Raw genomic sequence first — 19,691 nt, 5'->3', positions numbered from 1 at the left:
CATCATCTTGGGGGAAGGAAACTGAGTCTCAGTGAGGTTCAAGAACTTGCCACGGGTCACAGAGCCTCAGTTACCTCAAAGATGCTAAGGAACAGGTGAGCTAACGGTTATGAAAGAAGCTGGATTCAAGCCCAGTTCCATCTGATAGAAGCCCTGCATCCTTTGCAGTACATCATGCTGCTCAGCTTATGTCGGCTTCAGCCCCAGAGTTCTTCTCCTTAACCCTTCTCCCCTGGTGTCTGTTTTGATGAGGCAGAAATGAGAGAGACTCTAAGTTGGGCTGGACACTGGCAGAGGAATCTGACATTGCAAGTGATGAATGCTTGTGAAGAGGGATGAATCCAAGTTTGTGGGGCCTTAAGTTTATTCAATTTGGTGGGTTACCTTAAGATAATATGATGTTACAAATACAGACTTAGGTATATAAGCTTGCATTGAGTTAGAAGAAGAAAAGAAAGCGTCACAAATTACAAATTTTTAAAAGCTGACAAATTATTAAATTATTTTGAATGTTATAGACATCACAAAATATTTTAAAATAGTATATTTTAATTAATTCCTAATAATTGTATAATTCTATAATAATTGTATAATTCTGTAATTCCTAATAATTCTATAATAATTTTCCCTACGTTTTTGGCTGCAGACTCTGATCTCCTCTTGATATGACCATCAGTCTATAATATAATCTTCTAAAGAGAGAACAAAAGCTAGTTTAGTCTTTCCTCTAGAATAGTTGATCAAATCTGTTTTTTGTTTTTGATGGCTTTTTAAAAGTTTATTTCAGTGGCGTGACTCATTATTGGTAATGTAGTGTAAAATTTTAGGATTGTTTTGAAATTTGGAAAACCTCTATCAAGGATTTTTCACACATAAATCTTGAAATTTGGAACAGTTTGTATTTTCTTGGTTAGTGACTAATCTCAAATTCACTTTGATTGTTGATGTTCATAAACCATATTACCTGGGACCGTCCCTGGTCCTCAAAAGGGACCTGGGAAAGTAGGGAGTAGACCACCCCCCCCACACACACACACATACAAACACCAGCTTGAGTTTCATTAGTTTCAGGGCTGACTCTACAGATTAGTTGTTTACCTGTCTTCTCTTTTCCTTCCTCTGGAGTCAGATCTTCATTTCCTCACCAGTCTTTATACCCACCTGGGAAGTAAACTTCACTCCAACCCCAGGAATTAATCATTCGTTCCCTTGACTCTGTTCCTCCCCAAAATATGGTGTTGAGGGCCCCTCCCCTCCCCATGAGTGACTGAATTAAGCCCCAAGTGCTTTCCAACCCCTGGAGTCTCTATAAATATTAGTCTACGTTGTACATTTACAGCCTTTAAAACACTGGCCTCCCTCGCTACCGAAGACAGAGTCCTGAAGGTGAGGCTCTTTACAAACATACGTGGCCTTGCTGGAGCTGGGATCAGTTCATTTCCCTCAAACTTCTTTGTATAAATACAACACTTCAGATGTTCAATTAAAATAAGTACCCTTAATTTCAAGCCTTAGTCTGTCATGTGCTGTAATTATTCACTGGGCTACCTGGGATATTTCTCACAATTACTTTTCCTTACTTCCCCAGTGCAATTACTAGCAATTTTTGGTTTCTCTTTTATCAAACAGGACAAAGCAAAGCATTCTGGGGCTGCCTGAGGCAAGACTTATGTGGCTTTCTTAATAATGGTTACCTCCTGGTGAGAGCCATCTCTGAGAGAGAAGGAAGGGGAAAATCCAGGATTTGTCATCTTTAAGTGAAGAATTTGGCTCTATTTAACTGTTGTTTTTTCCCCTTGAAAGTGTAGGTAGGCTCAAATAAGTATGAGTTTATATTTCATGAACTACTAGTGTGGGAGGGAGATAGGTTGGGTACATATCTTACAGATTCTGTTTCTCTCAGGCCTTAAAATGGCATCGTGCAGGTCACTGAGGCCGATCAAGCAGAGTCCAAGTGTCTCAGTGTGAGATTCAGGCTCTCAGCAGACCAAAGAGTATTATTGGAGGTGTGTTTCATACACGTGCCTCCCAAGCTATAGAACAGGCCAGAGAAAATATCTGGGATGCAAATTGGCATTAATCAGTACTAGTACCTTATTAAAAATATTGAAGGTAATTTCTGATTGACAGTAGGGATTTTGCCTATTTTATTCATTAATCAGTTAGAGCTTGGCTGTGACTTTTAATCCCGAATTGTCTGTGAAACAAAGTTCATTGGTTGCCCTAATTTGTTGGTGGATATCTTTTCTACCAATTTCTAATGTGAAAATCGTTGGTCTTCACATAATTCATGGATATTCTGTTCCATCATCATCTTCTCATGCCTGAATTGGGAAACCTGAGCTTCAGCAAGCTCCAGAGAACTTACATGATGCTTATTCATTTATTTATTTTCTTGCCTCAGGCAAATCCAGAGAGCTTTGCTTTGTCCTGTTAAATAAGAGAGAAAACAAAAATGACCAGTAGTTTTACTGGAGAAGCAAGGAAAAGTAATTGTGTGAAACATCCTAGGAATAAATATTTATTGCTTGAACACCAACTCTCTGGTAGCATCCTGCTAAATGTTACAGAAACAGATGAATAAAACACAGACACTGACTTTAAGAAACTCATACTCTAGCAAATTAAAAGGATTCTGCACAGCAAAAGGAACCATCAACAAATCGAAAAAGCAACCAACCAAATCGAAGAAGATACTTGAAGACAATACTTCTGATAAGGGGTTATTATCCAAAATATATTAAAAAAAAACTCATGCAAGTCAACAACAAAAGAACACAAACAATCCAATTAAAAAATGGCCAAAGGACCTAAACAGACACTTCTAAGAAGACATACAAACGGCCAACAGATATATGAAAAGATGCTCAACTTCACTAGCTATTGGGAAATGCAAATCAAAACAGCAATGAGATACCACCTCACACCTGTTAAAAAGGCTGTTATCAACAAGACAAGTAGTAACAAGTGTTGGAGAGGCTGTGGAGAAAAAGGAGCCCTCATACACTGTTGGTGGAAATGCCGGTTGGTGCAGCCACTATGGGAAATGGCATGCAGATTCCTCAAAAATTTAAGAATAGAATTACTATATAACCCAACAATCCCTCTTCTGGTTATCTGAAAAATTTGAAAACACTGATTTGTAAATATATATGTACCCTCATGTTCATTACAGCATTATTCTGTCAGTTGCCAAGACATGGAAACAACTGAAGTGTCCTTTGATAGATGATTAGATAAAGAAGACGTGCTACATACATATATACAATGGAATGCTACTCTGCCATAAGAAAAGATAAAATATTGCCATTTGTGACAACATGGATGGATCTTGAGATTACCATGCTAAGTGAAATAAGTCAGATAGAAAAAGTTGAGAACCATATGACTTCACTCACATGTGGGGTATAAAACTAAAAGCAACAAATTAATAGGGTAAAGAGGGTCAAATACATAGTAATGGAAGAAGATTTGACTTTGGGTGGTGAACACACAATGCAATATACAGGGATGATATAGAATTATATACTTGAAACCTATGCAATTTTATTAACCAATGTCACCTTAATAAATTTAATAAAATTTAAAAAACAAATGCATTGCCTAGCAGACAAGACAGACAAGTAAACGTTTCATTATTAGTCAGTATAAACCATAACAACCCCCAAACCTCAGTGGATTAATATAAAAGTTTACTTCTCATTTAGATATAGTTACATGGGTTAGTAGGAACTCAACTCCAGTGTCAGTTGGACCTAGATTTCTGCATCTAACTGGCAGATAAAGGAAGAGCAAGAGTAGCAGATTGGGTTTGGATGAAGTGATCATCTTCCATGCATACTCCCTTTGCTAGACATGGTCCATAGTCCTACCCAACTGCAGGGGATGCTGAGAAATGCATTCTGTGTGTGCCTCGGAGGAAAAGGAACTGGAGTTTGGTGAACACATAGTATTACCTTCGTACAGTAATAATTTAGGGCATTTGTGCTGTAACATCAACACAAGCATTATGGGAAGAAGAGGACGTTTTTAAATTTAAAGTTCATTGGGGTGACAATGGTTAGTAAAGTTATATAGATTTCAGGTGTACAATTCTGTAATACATCATCTATATATCACATTATGTGCTCACCACCCAGAGTCAGTTCTCTTTCCATCACCATATATTTGATTCCATTTACCCTCATCTACCACTCCCTCACCCCTTACCCTCTGATAACCACTAAACTATTGTCTGTGTCTATGAGTTTTTGTTTCTTTGTCTTGTTCCTTTGTTGATTTCAGTTTTATATGTGGGATATAAAACTGAAAAAAGAAGGGGAGTTTTTTAACTTAGTCTGTGGTACGGGGATGAGGGTAGGAATCAGGAATGGCTTCCCAGATGTGACACTTAAACTGGCTTTTGAAGGATATTTAGGAGTTAGCCAGGTTAAGAGTAGGGTTCCAAGTGGTGAGTTGGAAGACATGAGCAAACGCAAACAGGCATAAAATAGCACGGTGTATGCTTAGAGAAATTCTGACTCAAAATACTTACATTTAGATCTTACATTTTCATGAGAGACACAAGACTTTTGATCATCTCCAGTTCTGAGGTTAGGGGAAGTTCTGGATCATACTGATACATTCTAACTCAATTGTTCTGATCAAAAATGCATTGCCCAATTTTCAAAATCAAAGAATTATTTTTTTGAAACTCGTTGAAAGTCAAACAGCCAGCATGACCTAGTTAAGAACTCTATTCAAACAAGAAAAAGAAAAAGAACATGGACATGAATTTCCCTGAAAATCATATCTATCTATTTATGAAGACACAGAAACCACATATTTTAAGGATGTGTGGAGAAGCACAATTTGGTACCTCTTTTCTCCTCCAATTAAATTGGCAGCAACATTTTCTGTTGTAATACTGTTTTGTAAGATGTTTTGCTGTGAGCCCATTGAAGAACAGTTTATATAAAAGATAATTTGATTAAAATCTAATTCTCTCTTGTACCTCCATTTATATTGTTGCAATTGGGTAGCAAAGTCTAAGGCTCTGGCGTACCCTAGAGCTCTTGGATTTTATAAATGTCTCTGTGTTGCTTAAGACTAAAATCTAGCTGCATCAGAATTTCCTCTTAAGAGGAAATAAAGTTCTTGGCTCAGATAGGGATTTCAAAACAGGAGTTACTGCACTGAAAGACACATTTTTTTTTTGGACCACTTTTAAACATGAGAAAAATGAATAGTACATCTAAATATGGAATCCATATCGATAGAATGGGAGGTAGGGTGGGCGTCCAGAAGTGCTTAGGGGAAAAGCAGGAGGGAAGTAATTTAAAATAGGACCAATAGTGTTTGTCTTGAAACTTGGCAGGCAAATCTAGAATTTCATAGTTGGCCGATAGCAGAGAAAGTCAAGGAATGAGAGTTTCCAGGCAAGTCCACAAATATAATAGTAAACCAATACAGGTAAAATTAAATTGTGCTAATACATATAAAGCGTTTACCATTTAATAAGTGTTCAGTAAACATGAGCTATTACTATTATTATTAGTGTTTGTTTTGCCTTATTGGACATTTAATTCAAAATAAGCTCTTCTTGCTTAAGCTTTTTTTCTCTTGCAATTTTTTTCTTGATAACAAGTGTTGAAAACATTTAAATTGATGCAATACATCTCTCAAAGCTTGCTCTCCTGGGCCTGTCCCTTTGACCCCCTCCAGATGAGGTTTTGGGCTCCTCTTACTCCAGCACGCATACCTTAGGCTTTTCTCCTTGAGCATTAATTACAACTTTGAACTTGACTGGACGCAATTTGAGGACGGCAACAGATTCTTTTTCGTCCCTGTTTTCCCAGGGACACTACTGTGTGTTTGGCACAGCATAGACTCTCGACTATTTGAATGAATGGCCATCAACTTACAGCTTATTTAGCCCTTTCACACCTGTCATATCCTCAGCTAAGCTCAGTCATATAGATGTTATTACAAACAACAACACTAAGGCTTAGAAAGGTTTAAGGTTTTTGCCCAAGGTGGGAAGTGGTGTAGTCAATATGCCATCCAGCCTGTCTAGCTCTAGGCTTCCTGTGCTTTTCACCATAACACACCACATTTTCTTGGAATTTATGATGGTGAGAAATAACAGTAGCCTGAACACGAAGAGACCTGGGTTCTAATATTGCTCTGCTCCTCTTTTAGGGCGCTGATAATATCAGATGTCTTGTCTTCTTCACCAGTGCCTGAGCACTCGTTGAGGGCAGGAGCAGCTATCTCATCCCCCTCTTCATCCCCAGCACACAGCACGGGGTGGGGAGGGTGGGGCACACAGTAGCTTCTCTCTGTACAGCTATGTGACTGATTGAATGAATGAGTGAATGGATACTGTTATTCTTGATAATAACAATAGCAACGATAATTGCATTCTATACACATAAATACAAAGCACTTTAGCATCCGTTATCTTGTTTTATCCTAACCCCACTCTGGATTTGACAAAGTTAGTTTGTTATCTGTGTTTTAGAGTGAGGCAAACTGAATCTCAGAGGTCTCAGTAATACACCAAAATCCATACCTTTGATTTAGAGCTTGGGTACCAACCCAGATGTGTCTGACTCCACATACCAGGCCTTTTGGTCACAATCAATCTGTTCCAAAGCTGGAGAAGTTTTTATGTTTACAGAAGGCAGACTCAAAGAGGACCAAGGCTCTGATAAATAGAAAGAATACCAATATTACTGATAGAACTTCCGGTCGTTTGGGCTATCAGAAGTAGAGATTCCTTTGCATGTACTTTTCTGTTTAAATTGCTGTTTGTTTGTTTGTTTGTTTATTACAGTTGACATGCAATATTATATTAGTTTCGGGCATAAAACACAGTGATTAGACATTTATATACTTTGCTAAGTGATCACCCCAATATGCCTAGTATGGATGTACTTTTCTGTCAGTACTTCTCAAACTTCACTTGTATCCAAGTCAGTAGAGATCTCATCAAATGCAGGTTCTGATTTGGTAAGTGTGCCACTGACCTGAGAGTGTCCATTTCTAACTGCTTTTCCTGTGATGCTGATACTGCCTTGAATAAGCAAGGCTTTAGACAGCCAGACTTCCTCTCTCCCACACCGGCCCTCTCTGCTCCTAAGCCTGGGCCCTGCGGGCTGGGCTGACTCAGTCTTTATAGTCCCCACTCTACCCCTTGTCTCCAGCGATATGATTTATCCCAACATGATTTTTCTGAGTAACCATTTTCAGTTCACACAGGGAATTATCACCTACAGTTATAGTCACATGGGCAGGGATTTGAACATGGAAGGCACGGAGTTAATCTGTTGATTTTCTTCATCGGCATAGACTGCACAACATGTCTCTGACCTCCAACTGAAATGTAAAAGCTCCCAAAGGGACGGCTTGAGATTTACCTTGTTAGACAGATTCGGGGAGCACTGGTGCGTCCCAGAGGGATCAGCAGGGATCCAGAGAGCATCCTTGTTCATTCTGAGAGCAGACGAAGCACTGGGAAGTCATGAAAAGAGAAGGAGGCTGGGCATCTCTGCCATTCCCTAGCTAGGCCAGCTTTAACAAGCACTCGAGGTTTTAGCATTTGTAGCTGTAAAGTGGGAAGTATGTTACCTATCCCAGAGAATTGCTGTCAAAATTGCAAGTCATACTATGTCTCTTCTATAGCATCATGAACTTCTTAGAGGTAGAACTTGTGTTACATTGGACTTCTGCCAACCGGAGCTCTGAGTACAATGCTTTCTGTATAATAGACCACCGGAACGGTTGCAGATGGCCTAATAAAGAAACATTTATCTGGGAAAATACTGGAACATGCAAAAACATTATAATACTCATATTTTTGTATATTGCTTTAGTATTGCAAAGAAGAACATCTACTTTTCCAATCAATTACAAAGCTATGCCTTCCCATTATACTTTGGACAGAGACACAATTCCTTAACAAAGCCTATAATGCTGTTAATGAACTAGCAGTTGCTCGTCTCTAGACTTGGCTCAGACTGCTCTCCTGCATGATCTCTGCACACCCGTCAGTAGAACTGCAGTGGGATTTCAGTCCCTTGAATGCAGCATGTACCTTTTAGGCACAGGGAGAATAAAGGTTGTTCTCTTTGCCTGAAATGCACAACCCATTCTGTCCTTTATAATCCTTCATATTTCAGCTCAACCATCAACTACCCCCAAAGAAATTGTCCATGACTCCACTGATTAAGCCTGAGTTTTGATTTTTTTTTTCTCTTTTTCATATGAGCTGGTACATTCAAAGCACATATCACACTTGTAATTAATTTTTTTTCTTTTTGAAGTAATTTTTCAATTTTCAATTACAATTGACATTCAATATTATATTAGTTGCAGGTATACAACATAATGGTTAGACATTCATATAACTTATGAAGTGACCACCCCGATAAATCTAGTACCTATCTGATACCGTACATAGTTATTACAGTATTATTGACTGTATTCCCTATGTTGTACTTTACATCCCCATGAGTGTTTTGTAACTACCAATTTGTACTTCTTAATCCCTTTACCTTTTTCACCTATTCCATCAACATGTTCTCTGTATCTATGAGTTCATTTCTGTTTTATTCATTTATTTTGTTTTTTAGATTCCACATATAAGTAAAATCATATGACATTTATCTTTCTCTTTCTGACTTAACATATCTTATTTTACTTAGCATAATACCCACTAGATCCATCTATATTGTTGCAGATGGCAAGATGTCACTCTTTTTCATGGCTAAGTAATACTCAATTGTATATATGTACCACATCTTCTTTATCCATTCATCTATTGATGGGCACTTAGGTTGCTTTCATTTCTTGTGTACTGTAAATAATGCTGTAATGAATATATAGATACATATGTCTTTTCAAATTAGTGTTTTGGGTTTCTTCAGATAAATACCCAGAAGTGAAATTGCTAGGTCCTTCTTTGTCTCTTGTTATAACCTTTGTTTTAAAGTCTGTTTTGTCTCATATAAATATTGCTACCCTGCTTTTTTGTTTGTTTGTTTGTTTTCATTTGCATGAAATATCTTTTTCCATCCCTTTACTTTCAGTCCATGCGTGTATTTTGATCTGAAGTGAGTCTCTTATAGACAGCATATGTGAAGGTCATGTTTTCTTATCCATTTAGCCAACCAATGTCTTTTGATTGGAACATTTAATCCATTTACATTGAAAATAATTGTTGATGGATATGTAGTTGTCATTTTATTATTAATATTTTTGATCTTTTTTTTTCTTCTTAAAGAAGTTCCTTTAATGTTTCTTGTAATACTTATTTGGTGGTGATAAACTCCTTTAGCTTTTTCTTGTCTGGGAATCTCTTTTGTCTGTCCTTCAATTCTAAATGATAGCTTCATTGGGTAGAGTAATAAAAATGCGGAACGTCCTGAATTTGCATGTTATCCTTGCACAGGGACCATACTCATCTTTGTATCATTCCAATTTCAGTGTACCCTGTTTGCCCGAAAATAAGACCTAGCCAGACCATCGGCTCTAATGCATCTTTTAGAGCAAAAATTAATATAAGACCCGGTATTATATTATATTATATTATATTATATTATATTATATTATATTATATTATATTACCCAGTCTTAGATTATAGTAAAATAAGACCAAATTTTATATTAATTTTTGCTCCAAGAGATGCATTAGAGCTGGTTGTCCGGCTGGGTCTTATTTTCGGGGAAACATGGTATGTGCTGCTGAAGCAAACAGTAATTAAATATTTTTTAAGATTATTCGCTCAGTATCCTCTGCAAGTAAAATACGAGTTCAGTGAGGGTAGGGTTTGTTATCTTATTCATTACAGTCACCACAGTTCTTGGCTCAATGCTTTCCACATAGAAATATTTATCAAATATTATCAGAATTGATAAAATATTGGATTCATATTATTACATTATTTTAAGTCCTTTTGGTTTATTAATCTAAATATTGGGTTAATTAATTTATATTATTATGTTGTTATTAATCCTTTTGATATTTTCCTTAAGAGTCAAACATAGAGTATGTTACATTTGTATTAGCACTTTCCTTTTTAATTAAATTTATTGTTTTGACAATGATTAGTAAAATTATGTAGGTTTCAAGTGTAAAATTCTATAGTATATCATCTCTGTATCACATTGTGTGCTCAGCATCCAGAGGCAGTTCTTCTACCACCATATATTTGACCCCCTTTACCCTCTTCTACCTTCCCCCCTGCCCCCCCTTACTCTCTGGTAACCACTAAACTGTTGTCTATGTCTGTGAGTTTATATTTCTTTGTTTATCTTGTTCCATTGTTGCTTGCACTTTATATCCCACATATAAGTGAAGTCATATGGGTCTCGACTTTTTCTGTCTGACTTATTTCATTTAGCATAGTAATCTCAAGATTCATCCGTGTTGTCACAACTCACAGTATTTCGTCTTTTCTTATGGCTGAGTAGCATTCCATTGTGTACATATACAATATCTTCTTTATCTAACCATCTGTCAAAGGGCACTTTTCTATAAATTCTCTTCCTTAAAAATCTCATCAAGCCAACTTTTAAAATAGTTATTTGTAACTTGATTTTTTGAAAAAGATACTGAGGATGACTGAGGTTAAGTGATTTGATCAAGTCTGCACAACCCATTTGTAGCAGAACTTAGATTAATTAACAGGTGAGGGACAGCAAGATAGGTTTCACTTGCCAGAAAGTGTGATTGTGTACCCTTGTGTGGTACTCTGATATTGGACCACTGACCTATATTCCAATCTAAAATGTGTATCTTATCATTCAGATCCCCAATCAGTAGTAGGAGGGGCATATGAAGAAATATCTAATTTATTTATGTGTGTAAAATATGTATTACATAATAAAAACTTATTTTTCATTCTTAGGTACTCTTACAGCATTGAATAAGGATAAGCCATGAAAAGTCGAGGCAAAGGTCTGGGATGGTTTAGTGCAGCAATCATCAGTTCCCCAGAGAAGGTGTAAGTGGCACAGAGTTTCCCAAACTTGCCTGAGCATGAGAATCATCTGGGCCTCTTGTTAAACAAACAGATTCCCAGACCCTTCCTCAGCTGGTCTGGGGTGAGGCCCAGAAATCTGCATGTTTAGCCAATACCCCAGATCAAAAGGCTGGGTAACAGTGAAATGTTATGAAAAAAGTTTAAATGGGCAAAGACTAACATCCTGATCTGGGAAAAGGGCTGTGAACTCTCTGGTTGTGGCAAAATGCTGGGGGTACCAAAAACATGTATACAAGTGGACACTTTGGTCAACGTTGCTCAAGCAGTAGTTTGCCATAATCAGAAGTGTCTAGACGCTGATGTTAACCACTTTGAGCACCTCTTGTAATTGCAGAAGTCAAACGTGACTTGTATTCACCTTTTGTTATTGGTATATATTATTACAGTTTTAATACATTTTTCTTTTCTTAAAAATGTGTGTACATTTTTGGTACCTTCTGTAGTTTGGACTCTAGAAGATGCACTGAGAGCTCCTGGGGGTGTGTGCTGAGCCTGACTTAGGCTGTGTGGCTTGAGAATACCCAAGACTGATTTCCAGCACTGTACCTTACAGTAGAGGCGCAGATTGGTTGCTGGGATTCAAGTGACAGTTATAAGTGGGTGGTTAAGGACTGAAATGCAAGGCTCCTGAAATCTCCGATGAAGGCACAGACCTGCAGGCATCGTTAGGGGTTAGTGTTGTGTCTTGTTAGACAGTCTAAATGTGTATAACATCAGTAATGGGAACCCGGCTCGGGTACATTCAGCAAATATTCTGTAAGATGTACTTGGTTTCAAGTCCTAAACTGAGTATTGGGATTCGCAGAATCTAGAAGGAAACATTAACAAATGTATACATACCCCTAATACAGTGGGTAATGAGATCACAAACTACTCAATTTTGTCATTTCTTATTCTATCTGAACTCTAGGGCTTCTCAAAGCACAACTTAAATACCACTTTCTTAGAGGGTGAATAAAAGATAATAAAGGAGAGGTGGATCCAGAAAGCTGGGAAGAGGACATGCAAATTAGGAGTAACACAAGAGCAAAGGCACAGACTTATCAGAAATCTCCCTTTCCTAAGGGAGGTACTAGTATTTCAAAGTATTTTGAGAATAGTGTGTAAGGGGTGGAGGACAGAGATGAGGCTAGAGAAGTAAGTAGAGTTCAGATCACGAAAGGTCTTGAATGTCATGCTAAGGAGCCTGGACCTTTTTTTTTTTTCAGATGATGCCAATGGATTATTTTAACCATAAAAGAAACGTGGTCATATCGACGTGTTTTGTTTTGTTTTGTTTTTAATCCCGGCTGTAGCATTGTGGATGGGCAACATAGTTAGCAAAAATAGTTCCCAAGAGAAGGCAGTGGGAGGTGTGTCAGAGGAGCTGGGCACTGATGCATGGGAAGGAGGCCATCAGAGAGCAGAAGGAAAGAGTTCAGTCAAACTAGATGAGGAAGCAGAAAGGGCAGCATGTAACATGGACAAGGCGGAAAGGTTTGTGGTGGCTTTGGCCCACATTTACTGCTATCCAGCAAGCAATGTGAAGGCTCTGTCTCTGTGGATATCCTTGAAGGAACCAGTAGCTCGGAAATGTTTGAGATGAATTAGCAGTGTTCTGACAGCTGGTTAAGCCATACACGGGTGTTCAGGCAAGAGGTTTGAGAGTGAAGGGCTGGAGTCCAGCTTCTTGTGAAGGAAACAGATGGGAGCAAGGCAAAGCCGCCATCATTGTGGGAAAGGAGAACTTTAGGTGAATTCCTGGAGTAAAAGCCAGAATTGGGATAAGAAAACCAATTATGGGCCTTAGACAACATTTATTAGGAAAGAGCTCTGATTTTACAATGTAATTGAAAGACACCAAGGATGATGGAGACTCTGGCATGTTAATTCACTTTTCTGAATTTCAGTGACTCCATCTATAGATGGGGATGATCTTATCTATTTCACAGAGTTGTTGAAAGTATTAACTATGCTAATCAAGGTGAAAGCTCCTACCATTGTCAGGAGACACAGTAGGTTTCCTTTTTGAAGGAAATTGAAGCTTTCTGCTTCAATTCAGAACGTGTCAAACAGCAGGGGTTAGCCCAGTCCCTCACGTGGAGGGATTTGCTTAGATAAGGAAGGGGAAGGAGAAGGCAAATTTTTAGAAATAAAACTGTGATGCTACCCAAAGTATGTGAGGCTGGAATCTTGCTAGACTAGACTAGGAAGAAACCAGTCCAAGGGAGGTCTTGGAATGGCCTTCCTGTGTTGCATTCAATTCCCTGAAAATAAGACTGGGTCTTATATTAACTTTTGCTCCAAAAGACGCATTAGGGCTTATGTTCAGGGGATGTCCTCCTGAAAAATCATGCTAGGGCTTATTTTCTGGTTGGTCTTATTTGCAGGGAAACATGGTATGTGCACATGAATCTAGGTGAAACAATCTAAAGCAGAAAATTTATATTCTAGTGTGGACCATGTCATTCGCATCCAGAGGGCACATTTAGAAAATTAAAGTGAAATGCATAATTCTAAAGCTTCAATAAGAGCTCCTCTTTTGCATGACTTTTAACTACTGACTATACTGAATTGCTTTCCCCAGCAAGATGGCTTTTGTAGTTGATTACATGTTAAATCAAAAACTCAGCTATATGAGGACTCATAAAAAGCAATTAATTTTAACCTAAGGTACATAATTGCAATGAATTGCCAAGGTGCAAGGAGAAGAAAGGGACACAATATAAGGTTTCAAAACCCCATGTGCTTTTTTGTTTCCATTCTTAGGAAGTTCCTAGAAGAGATCCTACATCAGTGTATTCTAGGCTGTGCCATTTTGTGTCTCTCTACTCTCTTCAAACCGGGCTAGTTAACTGTCTTCCCTCACCCTCCCTTCATTTCTTGCAGTCTTTGCAAATGAACTTCATTGGTCCAAGGTCTCTTTCTCCCTTATATATGGACACACTTTTTACATCAGTTGAGTTTGTTTTATTTTTTGTTTTTCTTATTAAGAACACCTTGTCGCATAGCAGAGGGACTCCACAGCAGGTAGACTCTGTTCACAGAACTATTAAATAGTTTTTGAGCCTTCTACTCTTCCAAATCTCCCTCTCTTCCATCGATCACTCTTTTTCTGACTCTTTGGTTTAATGAACTATTTGATTAACCCCTTTAGCATTAAGAACCACCCTGCTTGTTTTTGCTAAAGAATTTCAAGGACGTTCTTCTCCAGGGAAGTGTCTCAGATGCCTTCTCTGGATATAGCTTTTATCACTTGTTTCTCCTTAAGCCTGAAGGGATAGATCAGAAGCTTTGATATACTGTCAATGGTACCACATGTCTACATGTTTGTCTTCTGTAGACCCAGAACGCTCAGTGGGTGAAGGTATTATAAGTTAGATCACTGAGTAATGGAGCAGTGAGCTTTAAACCTCTGACCCTTCTTGTCTTTTCAGTTCATTATTGCAGCAATCACAGTCACTTTCTTTTTTAAAAAAATATTTATTTTTTTTAGCTACAGTTGACATTCAATAACATATTAGTTTCAGGTGTACAGCATAGTGGTTAGACATTTATATAATTTATGCAGTGACTCCCGATTAGTCTAATACCCACCTGGCACTATACACAGTTGCTGCGACATTATTGACTGTATTCTCTATGCTGTACTTTATAATTTATAACCCTGTGACTAGTTTGTAACTAGTATTTCTTAATCCCTTCACCTTTTTCACCCAGCTCCCCAATCCCCTCCCACCTGGCAACCATCAGTTTGTTCTCTGTATCTATGAGTCACTTTCCGCTAGTTGTTCATATTTTTCTTGTGTTTTTTTGACAATGGTGCAACCAGGTGTGAGTCAGCTGCCTCCATGGCCGTATGATTATAATAATAACTAAGATGCAGAGAGCTTACTCTATGCCAGGCCACACATTTATCTGTAGTGACTAATTTATGTACTATATAGGTACATAGTAATTCATTTAATTATTCAGTAGCCTTATCAGATAAAAACTGTTATTAGCCTCATTTTTTATCATATGAAGAAATTGGAGCTCAGAGAGACTAACTTACTTGCCCAGGGTCTCACAGTTAATAACTAGCAGAACTAGGACCCAGTCCTACCCTGGAGCCAGTGCTCTGAAATATTGTTACATTTGTCTAAGGCTGTTTTTGAAGCATGTTCACAGCAACCCCAAAATTATTCCCATTTTACAAATGAGGAAATGGAGGCTCTAAGATATGATGGATATGCTGAAAATCACATAGCTGGTAAGGAGTAAAACGGGGGCATGAACCAAGGTTATTCATTTTAAATTTAGAAATTTTTACCAAACAGTTGATATTCTAAATTCAAGCATCTGGGAATAATTTTGTGTCTGATTTAATTTACAGGTATGTATGCCCAGACCTGTATGTGTGTGTGTATATGTGTGCATTCATACATATATATGGATATATACCTTTGACATTTGCACACATATAAATATCATTTAGATAAATTTTTAACTTTTAATTTGGTTATTATGTAAGTGTAACAAAATATGATGATTCTTTTGAAAAAACATTAGTACATCATTTGTTATGCCTTTAACAAGGACTATATCCATATAATCAAAATTTATCTTATTGGAACATTGGTATTTTTTGACATTGACATCTGGAGTTTAAATCTAAGGATAATCCACTTTAACCAGGTGGTATACTTCCTAAACATAAAGTGCAGAACATTTTTTGGTGCAACTCCCTGGTTTTCATATGTTCTCGAAGTCCTTCATGTGATGTGGGTGTTGGGGTATGGTAGGTAGAAACAGTTTTTGTCATCCCATGATCTGATTTTTAATTCTGATTCTGCTTCCGACTTCCAGCAAATTCCACTCACTTAACTTTTTTCTCTAAGAATTGGTATTTTAATCTGCTAAAAATAAGTAACTTTTCTGACCTTTAGAAGTTCTCCCACTAATTTTCTTTTCACATAGTTGTCAGAGTGATAGCTCTAAAACATTGCCCAGATCATGTCATTAACCTCCTTAAAATCCATTTCTCACTCTCCCTTGTAAAGTTCAAATTCTTTAGCTTGACTCTAACAGCCCTTTATAGCCTATATTCTAGTTTTATCCCTCTTGAGCTTTCCTCACTCTCCCTACACTTGAGTGGTACTTCAGCCCAAGTTCACCTAATTATTAATAGGTTCAAGCTTAGAACCCAGATTCTGTAACATTAAATAAAATGCTTTTTCCATTCTAACATCATCTCTAACAAACCTCTAGAAGTAACTTATTATTGAAGTGTATTCCGCTTACTATCTCCAGAGCATGCTTCTATCTCATCTTTTCTTTGATGAATAATAAAAACAATCAATTAATACTTATTTTTGTACCACTCTGATAGCTGCTATGCAATTTGATAGAAGTAAGATACAGTCCTTCTGTTAGGAGCCCAAAGTGTAGTGGAAGGATTCTAATTAAGGTAGAGTCTGCCTCTCTCCTCTGACATAATGTAACATAGATCAGAGGAGAGGGACAGAGACAGTGAGGAGGTGGGAAAGGGCCCAGAACTGGGGATCAGGAGACCTGGATTCTGATCCCAGCCGCGCTGTACACTTTCTGTGACCTCACATAAATCATTCCCCTCTCTAGGCCTCAGTTGCCCCATCTAAAAGTGTATGGGTTTGGAGTAGCATTAGATGCCTAAGACTCAAGTGAACTCTAATATTGTCACCACTTTTATCCCTAACATGTATTATTCCTCCAAAATAAAAGGAATGACTACCATTAGTTGAGTGCTTCCTATGTGCCACCCACTGTTTTTAATACTTTCCATGTACCTATTCCTCACAACAACCTGTGAAGTATGTATTATTATTATCATCCTCATTCTATAGATTAGGAAGATGAGTTACAGTTTAAGTAAGTGATTGATCTGTGATTTCAACCTAGGCTTTTGTGTTTGCAGAGCAGTTCTTTGTGGCTTCTTAAAGATTCTCGCTCTCACAGCAAGACTTGAGTGGCACTCGAGGTTTCAGCTCTGTGGATTGGAGCATTAACTGTTCCATATATTACTTGGTCATGTTTCTTTGATCTTACAAGTTTTAACAGTGTAGGCACATCTTCAATGCATACTCATTGGCAAATGTAGTGACTCTTTCTTGGAATCAGTGCTTATCATCTCTCACTCCAGATAATGCCACTTCAAAGATGTGTAAGAAGGCTATGTGCATGTTTCTGATGATTTTTAAAATTTTACAACAATGAGCATTCCCCACGGCTCGTACTTGAGAAGCATGCTTAACAATACAGCCCAACGGATCTTATCAAAATAAATAAAGGGAATAGTGCAATTCAAATTTTTCTCATGTATTTCCCATTTATTCACCAACGCATAAAATTGATAATTGAAATAGACTCCTTTCTATTAATGTGAGTTTAATAATGTACTATACTCTGTGGGTTTGTATATATGAATGTGTGTCTGCATGTTCATATGAGGGCCACCAGTCCTCAACAACACTGTGAACTAGGGTGGGCATTAATTATTCTCCTTATTACAGATGAGGAATTTGAACCTCAAAGAGATAAAGTGGCCCCTTTTAGGCCTCACACCTACAAGGGTTATGAATAACCATGACTTGAAATCAGGTTTCCCTGATTCCAAAGTCAGCATTCCTTTTACTATGCTGTAGTGCGCCCCCCTGCATTTTTCACATATGATTTTATTCAAGTCCGGGATGGATCAGGCTAACTAGAGTCCTTGTGGTAGCAGTGAGACCCAGAGATCAGCAGGGTTACTGAATCTCCACTGCATCTGGCAAGAGCCAGTGAAAGACTAACCAGATTCCCTTGCAGGCAGGAAAGACATACACACGCTTAGGTCAGGACCATGGAGAGCTCTCAGTGAGCTTTTTATTCTTTGCATCCTGGGCTTCATTCACCCTCAGGTCTAGAAAAAAGCCTTGTCTGCTTAGATCCAGCCTACTCTGTAGTTGCCAGGAGGGACCTTCCTAGTTCATATTTATATACAATTCATTCAAACTGCTTTTTGTTGCAGTTTTGCTGTTGTTTGTGTGATGATTTGTTCACTGTCTTCTCCCATACACAGATACACACTGTAGACCATACATGCTCTGAGGTCAAGGCCACATCTGTTTTTACTCATTATTGTATCCGCCATTGCTAAGAACAATGCCTGCAATTTTGTAAACACTCAACAAACATTTGTTAAATAAATGCTGAGTGCATACAAATATCAAGTGTTAAACACCTACTCAGTGCTGGGCTCTGTTCTGGGTGCTGCTGCCTGTTTGCCTGTTGAACCTCACTGAATAACAATCACTCCCTGAGAGAGCAAGGAAGGACACTATCAGCTTGTGTGACCTCATGGCCAAAATTCTTGAGAGACCTGCATATATTATTGCTCCTACTTTCTCACTTCCCATTCAGTCTTCATCCTATTGCATGCTAGTGTGTGCCTCCACCACTCTATTGGAATTGCTTCCTTGATCAACCTTGAGATATCTTTTATAACCTCATCTCACATGCTATCTAGCATTTGACATTGTCAATCACTCCTCTTCCGCCTGTTCACTCTTATCTTTCCTGGCAACATTCTATCTTGGTTTTCCTCTCACATCTCCATCTACTTCCTGTTCTCCTTGAATTTCCTTTCTTTTGAGGACCCTTAAGTTTTGGATTTCCTAGGGTTCCATCCTCCTCTCTTCACACAATTCCCTTCTTTTCTAATTCACAATATTCAGTTCCTATGATTTCAGCTACTATCTACAAACTAACCCTTATTGAATCTGTCATTTCATACCTAGATATTCTCATAAGGTTTCAGCTCACATTTCCAAACGTCTCTTGGCTAGTGGAATGGACAATTCCTTGCAGAGAATGTTTTGGGGATAAAAGCATAATGGTGAGAAAGCTTCTGGCATGTTTGGGCGTGAGTATAAATAGTTAAAGACATTCATTTGATCTTATTAATGCAGATTATTTTTGCAAAAAGAAAAAACAACTAGTATAAAATAGGTACCTGATAAACATTTCTGAATATATAAAACAGTGAATGAATGAATTGTTTTCATTCATTCAGAGGAATTGATAGGTCTAGAACACTCTCTACTAGGTATTTTACAAATGTAATTTAATATTGTAACAACTAATAATATATTGCATGTTTTATATATTTTTAATTTATTTATGTCCCCTTGTCCCATTGCCACTACCGTCATTCAAGCCTCCATTTTTCCTGATTTAGATCACTTTCTCCCCTCTAATCGGTCTTCTATATAATTGCCAAAATCATCTTTTTAAAAAGCAAATTTGGTCATGTCAGTGTTCTTCTCAAACTCTCCAATTACCCTAATTTTCTATAAGATAAAGAAATAACTCTTTAGTTACATTCTAGAGCTGTCCCTTTCTGTGCTCTAGTCACCTTGAACTACTTTCTGTCATTTCACTATATTTTGTCCATTCTTTCTAAAACTTTAGCTACTTAAGAAGGCCTTGCTATTCTCTTACCCCAGCCTTTTATACACGCTGTGTTATCTGTCTTATATGCTTTGTTTTAACTTTGCTCCTTTGACAGTTTAGCTCATTAGAAAGCACTCTGTACAGTGTCTGGCATGTAGTAAACATTCTACAAACGCAGGGAATGCCATTGTCACCATTGCTTTTGTTGTCATGTCACCGTCGTGGTCACCAATA

General features: G+C 37.8%; 1 protein-coding gene and 1 non-coding gene across 8 annotated transcripts in view; one reads left to right on the top strand and one right to left on the bottom strand.

The window, feature by feature from the left end:
• AGBL4 (AGBL carboxypeptidase 4) overlaps positions 1-19,691 on the top strand; it is a 1,099,729-nt gene that overhangs the window by 300,962 nt on the left and 779,076 nt on the right. The gene's annotated exons all lie outside the window — the stretch shown is intronic.
• LOC141572519 (U6 spliceosomal RNA) lies at positions 9,389-9,493 on the bottom strand. The gene has a single exon (XR_012497846.1). It is a non-coding gene; the product is annotated as a U6 spliceosomal RNA (small nuclear RNA).

This window comes from Rhinolophus sinicus, linkage group LG06 (genome assembly GCF_036562045.2).
Source record: "Rhinolophus sinicus isolate RSC01 linkage group LG06, ASM3656204v1, whole genome shotgun sequence".
Lineage (NCBI taxonomy): Eukaryota > Metazoa > Chordata > Mammalia > Chiroptera > Rhinolophidae > Rhinolophus > Rhinolophus sinicus.
This window is presented reverse-complemented; position numbering and strand designations above follow the sequence as displayed.